The sequence below is a fragment of the Arachis ipaensis genome, chromosome B10 (genome assembly GCF_059453495.1).
Source record: "Arachis ipaensis isolate K30076 ecotype BB chromosome B10, ASM5945349v1, whole genome shotgun sequence".
NCBI classification, from domain to species: domain Eukaryota; kingdom Viridiplantae; phylum Streptophyta; class Magnoliopsida; order Fabales; family Fabaceae; genus Arachis; species Arachis ipaensis.
The window spans coordinates 54,968,585-54,981,626 of record NC_142435.1 but is presented as its reverse complement, the minus strand read 5'-3'; the positions used below and the strand labels follow the sequence as shown (position 1 = coordinate 54,981,626).

Below are 13,042 nucleotides of genomic sequence, written 5' to 3'. Positions count from 1 at the left end.
TTTCTGGGCCGCAAACTGGGTCAAAAACAGTCCAGAATTTGCTGGTTTCGAATTTTGCTATGCTGGATTTCCGTCACTGCGATGTGGCCGCATGGATCACGCGGTCGCGTCACCTAGCGTCAGGGGAACTATAGCATATTATATATCAAATCAAAGCCTCGGAGGTTAGCTTTTCAACGCAACTAGAACCGCGTTGTTTGGACCTCTGTAGCTAAAGTTATAGCCGTTTGAGTGCGAAGAGGTCAGGCTGGACAGCTTAGCAATTTCTCCAACTTCTTGTATTCCTTCCACTTTTGTATGCTTCTTTTCCATCCTCCAAGCCATTCCTGCCCTATAATCTCTGAAAGCACTTAACACACATATCAAGGCATCTAATGGTAATAAGAGAGGATTAATAATAAGCAAATATAGGATCAAAGAAGCATGTTTTCAATCATAGCACATAATTAGGAAGGCAAATGTAAAACCATGCAAATAGTATGAATAAGTGGGTAAAGAGTTAATAAAAACCACTCAATTGAGTACAAGATAAACCATAAAATAGTGGTTTATCAAGTAGTTCTCAAATTTCCAACTCCCCCAAAAAGCTCCTTCTCTAATTCAAAACTACCCCTATATATACTACTCTTCTGATCTTCTAGTTGGTTCTTCAAGTCTTGGATATGGGTCATTGGTTCTTGAGTTTGAAGCAGTTATCCTCTTCAGTGGGCTTAGCTTTACTTGCAGAGAGAAAGTGTGAAGTAGGCAGGGTATTTAGCTCAGGACGTTAGTGGCGTTAACGTTAAGTGAGAGTGTGGGTTCGAGAACGTTAGTAACAATCACCTTTTTCACTAACGTTCCTAACCCAGGGATGATCCACGTTAACTTCAACGTTAGTGGTACCAACGTGACCACTAACGTTGCCTCTTGGTCCTTCGCACACATTATTGGGACTCACCTTTTCCAATAACGTTGAGAGTCCTCCCTTCCCCCTACGTTAGAGTCCACGTTAACTTAGTTAACGTGGCTCTTAACGTAGGCTTGCCAATCCTTTGAGAACGTTAGTGACACTTACCTTTGTCACTAACGTTCCAAGATGCCCCTACTTCCCACGTTAGAATCCACGTTAACTAAGTTAACGTGGCTTCTAACGTGGTGATGATAGCCATCTCCAACGTTACTGACAAAGGTGAGTGTCACTAACGTTGGCTCATCATCCTTTCCTCCATGTTAGCTTCCACGTTAACTAAGTTAACGTGGGAGTTAACGTGGCTTAAAGTGGCTTAGTGTGGCTCATTCCAACGTTAGTGACAAAGGTGAGTGTCACTAACGTTGGTGATTATTTGCTTTCTCCACGTTAGCTTCCACGTTAACTAAGTTAACGTAGGAGTTAACGTGGCTCAAAGTGGCTTAGTCCAACGTTAGTGACAAAGGTGAGTGCCACTAATGTTGGCAATTCTTTTGCTTCCCAACGTTAGAGTCCACGTTAACTAAGTTAACGTGGCCCTTAACGTGGCCAACATGAGCTTGGTCCAATGTTAGTGACAAAGGTGAGTGTCACTAATGTTGGCTCCACTTTCTTCTTCCACGTTAGAGTTCACGTTAACTTAGTTAATGTGACTCTTAACGTGGGCTATGATGGTTTCGAGGACGTTATTGGCGATTACTTTTCTCATTAACATTGCAAGCTAGCTCCCATTCCACGTTAGTGGTCACGTTAGTTAGACTAACGTGGCTGCTAACGTGGTTCTCTCTTGCTTCCTTTGTCCTGAAATCAAGCAATAAAGTGTATCAAAGTTCTAATCCTCATCATGAGACATGCATCATCCAATTTGTCATTTAATTCATGCAAAATTCTCATGAAATCATGTAAAGTGCACCATGCTTGCTTGAATCAAGATATAAGTGAAATTATACCCAAAACTTGCTTATTTCCTAAGAAAATGCATGAAACTACCCTAAAACAGTAAAGAAAAGGTCAGTGAAACTGGCCAAAATGCCCTGGCATCACCAAGAACAATACCTTCTGTAACCATAAAACGGCATTTTTCCCAATTTAAAACAAGGTTTGATTCTTGACACAGTTTCAAGACAAGAGATAAATGCTTAAGGCAGGATTCAAAAGAATTACGAGAAACAGAAAACTCATCCATAAATACCTTAATGAACTTTTCAACCATATCAGAAAAAATTGAAAGCATACACCTCTGAAAAGTTGCTGGAGCATTACAAAATCCAAATGGCATTCTTCTGTAGGCAAACACCCCAAAGGGGCATGTGAATGCTGTCTTCTCTTGATCTTGAGGGTCCACTGCAATTTGGTTATATCCAGAATATCCATCTAGAAAAAAATAAAATGCATGACCAGCTAACCTCTCAAGCATCTGATCAATGAAGGGCAAGGGGAAATGATCCTTCCTTGTAGCAGTGTTGAGCCTCCTGTAGTTTATACACATTCTCCATCCTATGACTGTCCTTGTAGGAATAAGCTCATTTTTTTCATTCTTGATCACCGTCATCCCTCCTTTCTTGGGAACTACCTGCATAGGACTTACCCAAGGACTGTCAGAAATAGGGTAAATAATACCTGCTTCCCATAATTTCATTACCTCTTTTTGGACCACCTCTTTCATGGTTGGATTGAGTCTCCTTTGTGGTTGCACAACTGGTTTAGCATCATCTTCAAGGAGGATCTTGTGCATACACTTGGTTGGACTAATCCTCTTCAAGTCACTAATGGTCCATCCAAGAGCTGTCTTATGGCTCCTGAGCACTGAAATAAGTGCCTATTCCTCTTCAGGCTTCAGGGAAGAGCTAATAATCACTGGATAGGAATCATTTTCACCCAAGAACACATATTTAGGAGTAAAGGTTTAAGCTCAAGCTTGGGGGCTTCCTCCTCTACTTTAGGCGTGTGAACCATAGCCTTCTGGGGTGGTGAATCATCAACTTCAACTAATTCATACATAGAAATAAGATCCAGAATGTCATCAAGTACCTCAGCTTCCAGTACTTCTTGAACGAGTGGTTCAACAACATCAATCCTCATACACCCTTCAAAATCATTAGGGTGCTTGAGAGCTTCAAAAACATTAAGGACCACTTGTTCTTCATTTACCCTTAGGGCTCTTCCTGTAGCGAAAAAGGGTCTACCAAGAATAATAGAGGATTTTACATCCTCTTCATGTCTAATATTACACAATCTGTAGGAAAAATAAATAGTCCTACTTTAACAAGTAAATCCTCAACAACACCCACAGGTAATTTAATAGAAAGATCAGCAAGTTGAAGAGAAATACGAGTGAGTTTTACCTCCTCAATTTGAAGCTTTTTCATCACTGAAAGTGGCATGAGATTGATGCTGGCTCCAAGATCACATAAAGCTCTCTGAATGGTGACATCTCCAATGGTACAAGGAATCACAAAGCTCCATGGATCTTGTATTTTCCCAGGAAGTTTATGTTGAATAATAGCACTGCATTCCTTGGTTAACACCACGGTTTCTTGCTCCTTCCAATTCCTCTTGTTAGTCAACAATTCTTTCAAAAATTTAGCATAAAGAGGCGTTTTCTTAAGAGCCTTTTCAAAAGGAATGTTGATCTGTAACTTCTTGAAGACATCTAAAAATTTAGAGAATTGCTTTTCTTTGGAAGCCTTCTGAAGCCTCTGAGGATATGGCATTTTTGGCTTGTATTCAGGAGCCTTCGACAATGTAGGATAAGTGTCAAGAAAGTCAGGGAACGGGTTGTCTGCACGTTTTGGAGGGGCTTGCTCTACTTTTTCCTTCTTCTCCTATGGAGCTTCCTTTTCAACTAGCTCTTCATTGGCCTTTGTCTCAGAGCCAACTGTTTTACCACTTTTCAATTGAATAACCTTACAATCTTCTCTTGGGCTCACCACTGTATCACCTGGAAATGTACTTGCAAACCTCTCAGGTATTTGCTTGCTCAGTTGGCCCATTTGCACCTCTAAGTTTCTAATGGAGGCTCTGGTTTCCTGCATAAAACTCCTCATCATCTTCCAATTAGAATCTTCTTGGGATTTAGAATTTGCTTGCAGAGGTGGTTGTTGTTGATGAGATTGAAATTGGCGGTTATTGTGATTGTTCTGTTGGAAGCTGGTGCACGAAATTGTGATCTCAGGCAACGGTGCCAAAAACTCTGTACGCACGTCTTAATAAATTATTTTTCATTCACAACTTCGATACAACTAACCAGCAAGTGCACTGGGTCGTCCAAGTAATAAACCTTACGTGAGTAAGGGTCGATCCCACGGAGATTGTTGGTATGAAGCAAGCTATGGTCACCTTGTAAATCTCAGTCAGGCGGATATAAAATAGTTATGGAGTTTTCGAATTTAAATAACAAAATAAGGATAGAAATACTTATGTAAATCATTGGTTAGAATTTCAGATAAGCGTATAGAGATGCATTCGTTCCTCTGAACCTCTGCTTTCCTGCTGTCTTCATCCAATCAATCTTACTCCTTTCCATGGCTGGCTTTATGTAAGGACATCACCATTGTCAATGGCTACTTTTGATCCTCTCTGGAAAATGGTCCGATGGGCTGTCACTGCATGGCTAATTGTCTGGAGGCATCACCCTTGTCAATGGCTGCATCCCATCCTCCTGTGAAAATGGTCTAAATGCTCTGTCACAGCACGGCTAATCATCTGAGGTTCTCGATCATGCTGGAATAGGATTCACCCTCCTTTTGCGTCTGTCACTACGCCTAGCACTCGCGAGTTTGAAGTTTGTCACAGTCATTCAATCCCAGAGTCCTACTCAGAATACCACAGACAAGGTTTAGACTTTCCGGACTCTCATGAATGCCGCCATCAATCTAGCTTATACCACGAAGATTCTGATTAAGAGATCCAAGAGATACTCATTCAATCTAAGGTAGAACTGAAGTGGTTGTCAGGCACGCGTTCATAAGGAATGATAATGATTGTCACGTTCATCACATTCAGGTTGAAGTGCGAATGAATATCTTAGAAGCGTAATAAGTTGAATTGAATAGAAAATAGTAGTACTTTGCATTAATCTTTGAGGAACAGCAGAGCTCCACACCTTAATATATGGAGTGCAGAAACTCTACCGTTAAAAATACATAAGTGAAAGGTCTAGGCATGGCCGAATGGCCAGCCCCCAAAACGTGATCACACGATCAAAAATACAATCCAAGATGTCAAATACAATATTAAAAAGTCCTATTTATACTAAATTAGTTACTAAGGTTTACAGAAGTAAGTAATTGATGCATAAATCCACTTCCGGGGCCCACTTGGTGTGTGCTTGGGCTGAGCTTGAATGTACACGTGTAGAGGCTCTTTCTGGAGTTGAACGCCAGGTTGTAACGTATTTCTGGCGTTCAACTCTGGTTTTTGACTTGTTTCTGGCGTTTAACTCCAGACAACAGCGTAGAACTGGCATTAAACGCCCTTTTACGTCATCTAAACTCATTCAAAGTATGGACTATTATACATTTCTGGAAAGTCCTGGATGTCTAATTTCCAACGCAATTAGAAGCGCACCATTTTGAGTTCTGTAGCTCCAGAAAATCCACTTTGAGTGCAGGGAGGTCAGAATCCAACAGCATCAGCAGTCCTTCTTCTACCTCTAAATCTGATTTTTGCTCAAGTCCCTCAATTTCAGCCAGAAAATACCTGAAATCACAGAAAAACGCATAAACTCATAGTAAAGTCCAGAAATGTGAATTTAACATAAAAACTAATGAAAACATCCCTATAAGTAACCAGATTCTACTAAAAACATACTAAAAACAATGCCAAAAAGTGTATAAATTATCCGCGCATCACAACACCAAACTTAAATTGTTGCTTGTCCCCAAGCAACTGAAAATCAAATAGGATAAAAAGAAGAGAATATACAATAAATTCCAAACTATCAATGAAACATAGCTCCAATTAAATGAGCGGGACTTGTAGCTTTTTGCCTCTTGAATAGTTTTGGCATCTCACTTTATCCATTGAGGTTCAGAATGATTGGCATCTATAGGAACTCAGTGTTCAGATAGTGTTATTGATTCTCCTAGTTCAGTATGATGATTTTTGAACACAGCTATTTTATGAGTCTTGGCCGTGGCCCTAAGCACTTTGTTTTCCAGTATTACCACCGGACACATAAATGCCACAGACACATAATTGGGTGAACCTTTCCAGATTGTGACTCAGCTTTGCTAAAGTCCCCAATTAGAGGTGTCCAGGGTTCTTAAGCACACTCTTCTTTTGCTTTGGACCTTGACTTTAACCGCTCAGTCTCAAGTTTTCACTTGACACCTACACGCCACAAGCACATGGTTAGGGACAGCTTGGTTTAGCCGCTTAGGCCAGGATTTTATTCCTTTAGGCCCTCCTATCCACTGATGCTCAAAGCCTTGGGATCCTTTTTATCTACCCTTGCCTTTTGGTTTTAAGGGTTATTGGCTTTTTGCTCTTGCCTCTTGGTTTTAAGAGCTTTTGGCTTTTTCTGCTTGCTTTTTCTTTTTCTAATTTTTTTTGCCTCTTTTTTTTTTCTGCAAGCTTTTTTCTTTGCTGCTTTTTCTTGCTTCAAGAATCATTTTTATGATTTTTCAGATTATCAAATAACATGTCTCCTTATCATCATTCTTTCAAGAGCCAACATATTTAACATTCTTAAACAAAAACTTCAAAAGACATATGCACTGTTCAGGCATTCATTCAGAAAACAAGAAGCATTGTCACCACATCAATATAATTAAACTAAGTTCAAGGATAAATTCGAAACTCATGTACTTCTTGTTCTTTTGAATTAAAACAGTTTTCATTTAAGAGAGGTGATGGATTCATAGGACATTCATAACTTTAAGACAAAGTTACTAAATACTAATGATCATGTAATGAAGGCACAAACATGGATAAGCACTTAACATAGAGAAAACGAAAAACAGAGAATGTAAGACCAAAGAATGAGTCCACCTTAGTGATGGTGGCGTTTCCTTCTTGAGGAACCAATGATGTCCTTGAGCTCTTCTATGTCTCTTCCTTGTCTTTGTTGCTCCTCCCTCATTGCTTTTTGATCTTCTCTTATTTTATGAAGGATGATGGAGTGCTCTTGATGTTCCACCCTTAATTGTCCCATGTTGGAACTTAATTCTCCTAGGGAGGTGTTGATTTGCTCCCAATAGTTTTGTGGAGGAAAATGCATTTGAGGCATCTCCGGGATCTCATGGTGATGAGCTTTATGCGCCTCTTGAGATCCATGAATGGGCTCTCTTGCTTGCTCCATTCTTTTCTTAGTGATGGGCTTCTCTTCCTCAATGGGAATGTCTCCTTCTATGGAAGCTCCAGCTGAGTAACATAGATGGCAAATAAGATGAGGAAAAGCTAGCCTTGCCCAAGGAGAGGGCTTTTCGGCTATTTTGTAGAGTTCAAGGGAGATGACTTCATGAACTTCTACTTCCTCTCCAATCATGATGCTATGGATCATGATGGCCCGATCCACAGTAACTTCAGATCAGTTGCTAGTGGGGATGATGGAGCGTTGGATGAACTCCAACCATCCTCTAGCCACAGGCTTGAGGTCCAGTCTTCTTAATTGAACCGGCTTGCCTTTGGAGTCAATCTTCCATTGAGCTCCTTCCACACATATGTCCATGATGACTTGGTCCAACCTTTGATTAAAGTTGACCCTTCTAGTGTAGGGGCGTGCATCTCCTTGCATCAAAGGCAAGTTGAACGCCAACCTCACATTTTCCGGACTAAAATCTAAGTATTTCCCCCGAACCATGGTGAGATAATTCTTTGGGTTCGGGTTCTTACTTTGATCATGGTTCCTTGTGATCCATGCATTGGCATAGAACTCTTGAACCATTAGGATGCCGACTTATTGGATGGGTTTTGTTAGAACTTCCCATCCTCTTCTTTGGATTTCATGTCAGATCTCCGGATACTCATTTCTCTTGAGCTTGAAAGGGACCTCGGGGATCACATTCTTCTTGGCCACAACATCATAGAAGTGGTCTTGATGGGCTTTGGAGATGAACCTTTCCATCTCCCATGACTTGGAGGTGGAAGCTTTTGTCTTCCCTTTCTCTTTTCTAGAGGATTCTCTGGTCTTAGGTGCCATCAATGGTAATGGAAAAACAAAAAGCTTATGCTTTTACCACACCAAACTTAGAATATTGCTCGCCCTCGAGCAAGAGAAGAAAGAATAGATGAAGAAGAAGAAGAAATGGAGAAGAGGGAGAGAGAGAGGTGTTTCGGCCAAGAAGGGGAAGAGAGGGTTGTGTTGTGTGAAAATGAGGAAGAAAGGAGGGCTATATATAGGGGAGGGAGAGGGTGTTAGGTTCGGCCATTTAGGGTGGGTTGGGTGGGAAATTGATTTTGAATTTTGAAGGTAGGTGGAGTTTATGAGGTAGGTTTATGGGGAAGAGTGGATGGATGTGAGTGGTGAAGTGGTGATAGGAAAGAGAGTTTGAGGTGATTGGTGAAGAGTTTTGGGAAAGAGTATTTATGGGATTGTGTCAAAGAGGGGTGAGAAGAAGTGAGTGGAGGTAGGTAGGGATCCTGTGGGGTCCACAGATCCTGAGGTGATCCTGTGGGGTCCACAGATCCTGAGATGTTCAAGGATTTACAACCTTGCACCAAATTAGGCATGCAAAATGCCCTTGCACACAACTCTGGGCGTTCAGCACCAGATTGGTGCTTGTTCTGGGCGTTGAACGCCCATTTGTTGCCCATTTCTGGCGTTGAACGCCAGAACCATGCTTGTTCTGAGCGTTCAGCGCCAGCTCTTCTCCAGGGTGCAATTCTGGCGTTCAAATGCCCAGATGCTGCCCATTTTGGGCGTTCAGCGCCAGAACCATGCTCTGTTCTGGCGTTGAATGCCAGTCAGATGCTTCTTACTGGCGTTTAAAAGCCAGTAAGGTCTTCCTCCAGGGTGTGATTTTTCTTCTGCTGTTTTTGATTCCGTTTTCAATTTTTATATTTATTTTGTGACTCCACATGATCATGAACCTAATAAAACATGAAAAACCATGAAAATAAAATTAGATAAATAAAAATTGGGTTGCCTCCCAACAAGCGCTTCTTTAATGTCAATAGCTTGACAGTGGGCTCTCATGGAGCCTCACAGATGTTCAGAGCATTGTTGAGACTTCCCAACACCAAACTTAGAGTTTGGATATGGGAGTTCAACACCAAACTTAGAGTTTGGTTGTGGCCTCCCAACATCAAACTTAGAGTTTGACTGTGGGGGCTCTGGTTGACTCTGTTTCTAGAGAAGCTTGTTATGCTTCCTCTCCATGTTTACAGAAGGGTAACCTTGAGTTGTAAACACAAGGGAGTCCTCATTCAATTGAAGGGCTAGTTCACCTCTGTCAACATCAATCACAGCTCTTGCTGTGGCTAGGAAAGGTCTTCCAAGGATGATGGATTCATCCTCATCCTTCCCAATATCAAGGATTATGAAATTAGCAGGGATGTAAAGGCCGTCAGCCTTTACTAACACGTCCTCTACTTGTCCATAAGCCTGTTTTCTTGAATTGTCTGCCATCTCTAATGAGATTTTAGCAGCTTGTACCCCATAGATTCCCAGTTTCTCTATTACAGAGAGGGGCATGAGATTTATCCCTGACCCAAGGTCACACAGAGCCTTTTCAAAGATCATGGTGCCTATGGTACAAGGTATTAGGAACTTCCCAGGATCCTGTTTCTTCTGAGGCAATGTTAGTTGATCCAGATCACTCAGTTCATTGGTGAACAAGGGAGGTTCATCTTCCCAAGTCTCAATACCAAATAATTTGGCATTCAGCTTTATGATTGCACCAAGAAACTTGGCAGCTTGCTCTTCAGTAATATCCTCATTCTCTTCAGAAGAGGAGTACTCATCAGAGCTCATGAATGGCATAAGGAGGTTCAATGGAATCTCTATGGTCTCTAGATGAGTCTCAGATTCCTTTGGTTCCTCAGAGGGAACTCCTTATTGATCACTGGACGTCCCAGGAGGTCTTCCTCACTGGGATTCACGTCCTCAACCTCCCTTACAGGTTCGGCCATGATGGTTGTGTCAATGGCCTTGCACTCTCCTTTTGGATTTTCTTCTGTATTGCTTGGGAGAGTACTAGGAGGGATTGCAGTGATCCTTTTACTCAGCTGGCCCACTTGTGCTTCCAAATTTCTAATGGAAGACTTTGTTTCATTCATGAAACTTACAGTGGCCTTGGACAGATCAGAGACTAAGTTTGCTAAATTAGAGGTATTTTGTCCAGAGTTCTCTGTCTGTTGCTGAGTGGATGATGGAAAAGGTTTACTATTGTTAAACCTATTTCTTCCACACTTATTAAAGCCTTGTTGAAGCTTTTGTTGATCCTTTCATGAGAGATTTGGGTGATTTCTCCATGATAGATTATATGTGTTTCCATAAGGTTCACCCATATAATTTACCTCTGCTATTGCAGGATTTTCAGGATCATAAGCTTCTTCTTCAGAAGATGCCTCTTGAGTACTGTTGGATGCAGCTTGCATTCCATTCAGACTCTGAGAAATCATATTGACTTGCTGAGTCAATATTTTATTCTGAGCCAGTATGGCATTCAGAGTATCAATTTCAAGAACTTCCTTCTTCATAGGCGTCCCATTATTCACAGGATTCCTTTCAGAAGTGTACATGAACTGGTTATTAGCAACCATGTCAATGAGTTCTTGAGCTTCTACAGGTGTTTTCTTTAGGTGAATGGATCCACCTGCAGAAGTATCCAATGACATCTTAGCTAATTCAGATAGACCATCAGAGAATATATCCAGGATGGTCCATTCTGAAAGCATGTCAGAAGGACACTTTTTGGTCAGTCCTTTGTATCTCTCCCAAGCTTCATAGAGGGATTCACCTTCTTTCTATCTGAAGGTCTGAACATCCACTCTAAGCTTACTCAGCTTTTGAGGAGGAAAGAACTTGGCTAAGAAAGCCTTGACCAGCTTATCCCAAGAGTTCAGGCTATCCTTAGGTTGAGAGTCCAACCATACTCTAGCTCTATCTCTTACAGCAAAAGGGAAAAGCATGAGCCTGTAGACTTTAGGATCTACTCCATTAGTCTTAAAAGTATCACATATCTGCAAGAATTCAGTTAAGAACTGAAAAGGATCTTCAGATGGAAGTCCATGAAACTTGCAGTTCTGCTGCATTAGAGAAACTAATTGAGGTTTCAACTCAAAATTGTTTGCTCCAATGGCAGGAGTGGAGATGCTTCTTCCATGTAAATTGGAATTAGGTGCAGTAAAGTCACCAAGCATCCTCCTTGCATTATTATTATTTTCGGCTGCCATCTCCTCTTCTTGTTCAAAAATTTCTGAAAGGTTGTCTCTAGACAGTTGTATTTTAGCTTCTCTTAGTTTTCTTTTCAGAGTCCTTTCAGGTTCTAGATCTGCTTCAACAAGAATATTCTTGTCTTTGCTCCTGCTCATATGAAAAAGAGGGACAGAAAAATAATAACAATAGGGATCCTTTTTACCACAGTATAGAGGTCCCTGTGTGAATAGAAGAAAAGAAGAAGAGAAAATCTGAACTCAGAGAGAGAGAGGGAGTTCGGATTTTTGGTGAGTGATGTGAGGAAGAGATGTTAGTAGATGAATAAACAAATAGAAGAAGATGAAAGGGGGAAGTGAATTTTTGAAAATAATTTTTGAAAAAGGTTAGTAATTTTTGAAAATTTAAAATCAAAAATAAAAATAATTAGTTAATTAAAAAGAAATTTTGAAAAAGAGGGAAGATATTTTCGAAAATTAGAGAGAGAGGGAGTTAGTTAGGTAGTTTTGAAAAAGATAAGAAACAAACAAAAAGTTAGTTAGTTAGTTGAAACAAATTTGAAAATTAATTTTGAAAAGATAAGAAGATAGGGGGTTAGAAAAGATATTTTAAAATCAATTTTTTTTGAAAAAGATATGTTTTAAAAAGATATAATTAAAAATATATGATTTTAAAAAAGATAAGATAAAAAGATATTTTTGAAAAGATATGATTGAAATTAGTTTTGAAAAAGATTTGATTTTTAAAATCACAATTAATGACTTGATTCACAAGAAATCACAAGATATGATTCTAGAACTTAAAGTTTGAATCTTTCTTAACAAGCAAGTAACAAACTTGAAATTTTTGAATCAAAACATTAATTGATGATGTTATTTTCAAAAATTATGAGATAAAATTAAGAAAAAGATTTTTGAAAAATATTTTTATAATTTTCGAAAATAACTAAGAAAAATGAAAAAGATTTAATTTTTGAAAAATATTTTGAAAAAGATAAGATTTTTAAATTAAAAGTTTGATTTGACTCATAAAAACAACTAGATTTTAAAAATTTTTGAAAAAGTCAAATCTAATTTTCGAAATTTTGAGAGAGAAAAAGGGAAAGATATTCTTTTGATTTTTGAATTTTTATGATGATGAAAGAGAAAAACATGAAAAAGATGCAATGCATGAAAATTTTGGATCAAAACAATGAATGCATGCAAGAATGCTATGAATGTCAAGATGAACATCAAGAACTTATTTTTGAAAATTTTTATATGCAAAGAAAACATGCAAGACACCAAACTTAGAAATCTTTCATGTTTAGACATTATGAATGCAAAAATGCACATGAAAAACAAGAAAAGATGCAAAACAAGAAAACATCAAGATCAAACAAGAAGACTTACCAAGAACAACTTGAAGATCATGAAGAACACCATGAATGCATGAATTTTTCGAAAAATGCAAGATGAACATGCAATTGACACCAAACTTTCAACTTGACTCAAGAGTCAAACAAGAAACATGAAATATTTTTTATTTTTATGATTTTCTAAATTTTTTTTGGTTTTTTCGAAAATTATATGAAAAAGAAAAAATAAGGATTCCAAAATTTTTAATATGAATTCCAGGAATCTTATGCTCTTTAGTCTAAAGCTCCAATCAAAGGGTCAGGCTTGGCTTAATAGCCAGCCAAGCTTTAGTATGTAACTCAGACATGACACGCCTAAAATTCCCTACCCAGAAGAATTAGACATGGCTTTACAGCTGGCCAGGCTTCAACATGCTTC

At 39.3% G+C, this 13,042-nt stretch overlaps 1 non-coding gene across 1 annotated transcript; it reads left to right on the top strand.

Annotated features, from left to right (window-relative positions):
- Nucleotides 1-10,783: 10,783 nt before the first annotated feature.
- On the top strand, nt 10,784-10,891 carry LOC148580110 (small nucleolar RNA R71). The gene has a single exon (XR_015895598.1). It is a non-coding gene; the product is annotated as a small nucleolar RNA R71 (small nucleolar RNA).
- The last annotated feature ends 2,151 nt before the right edge of the window (nt 10,892-13,042 follow it).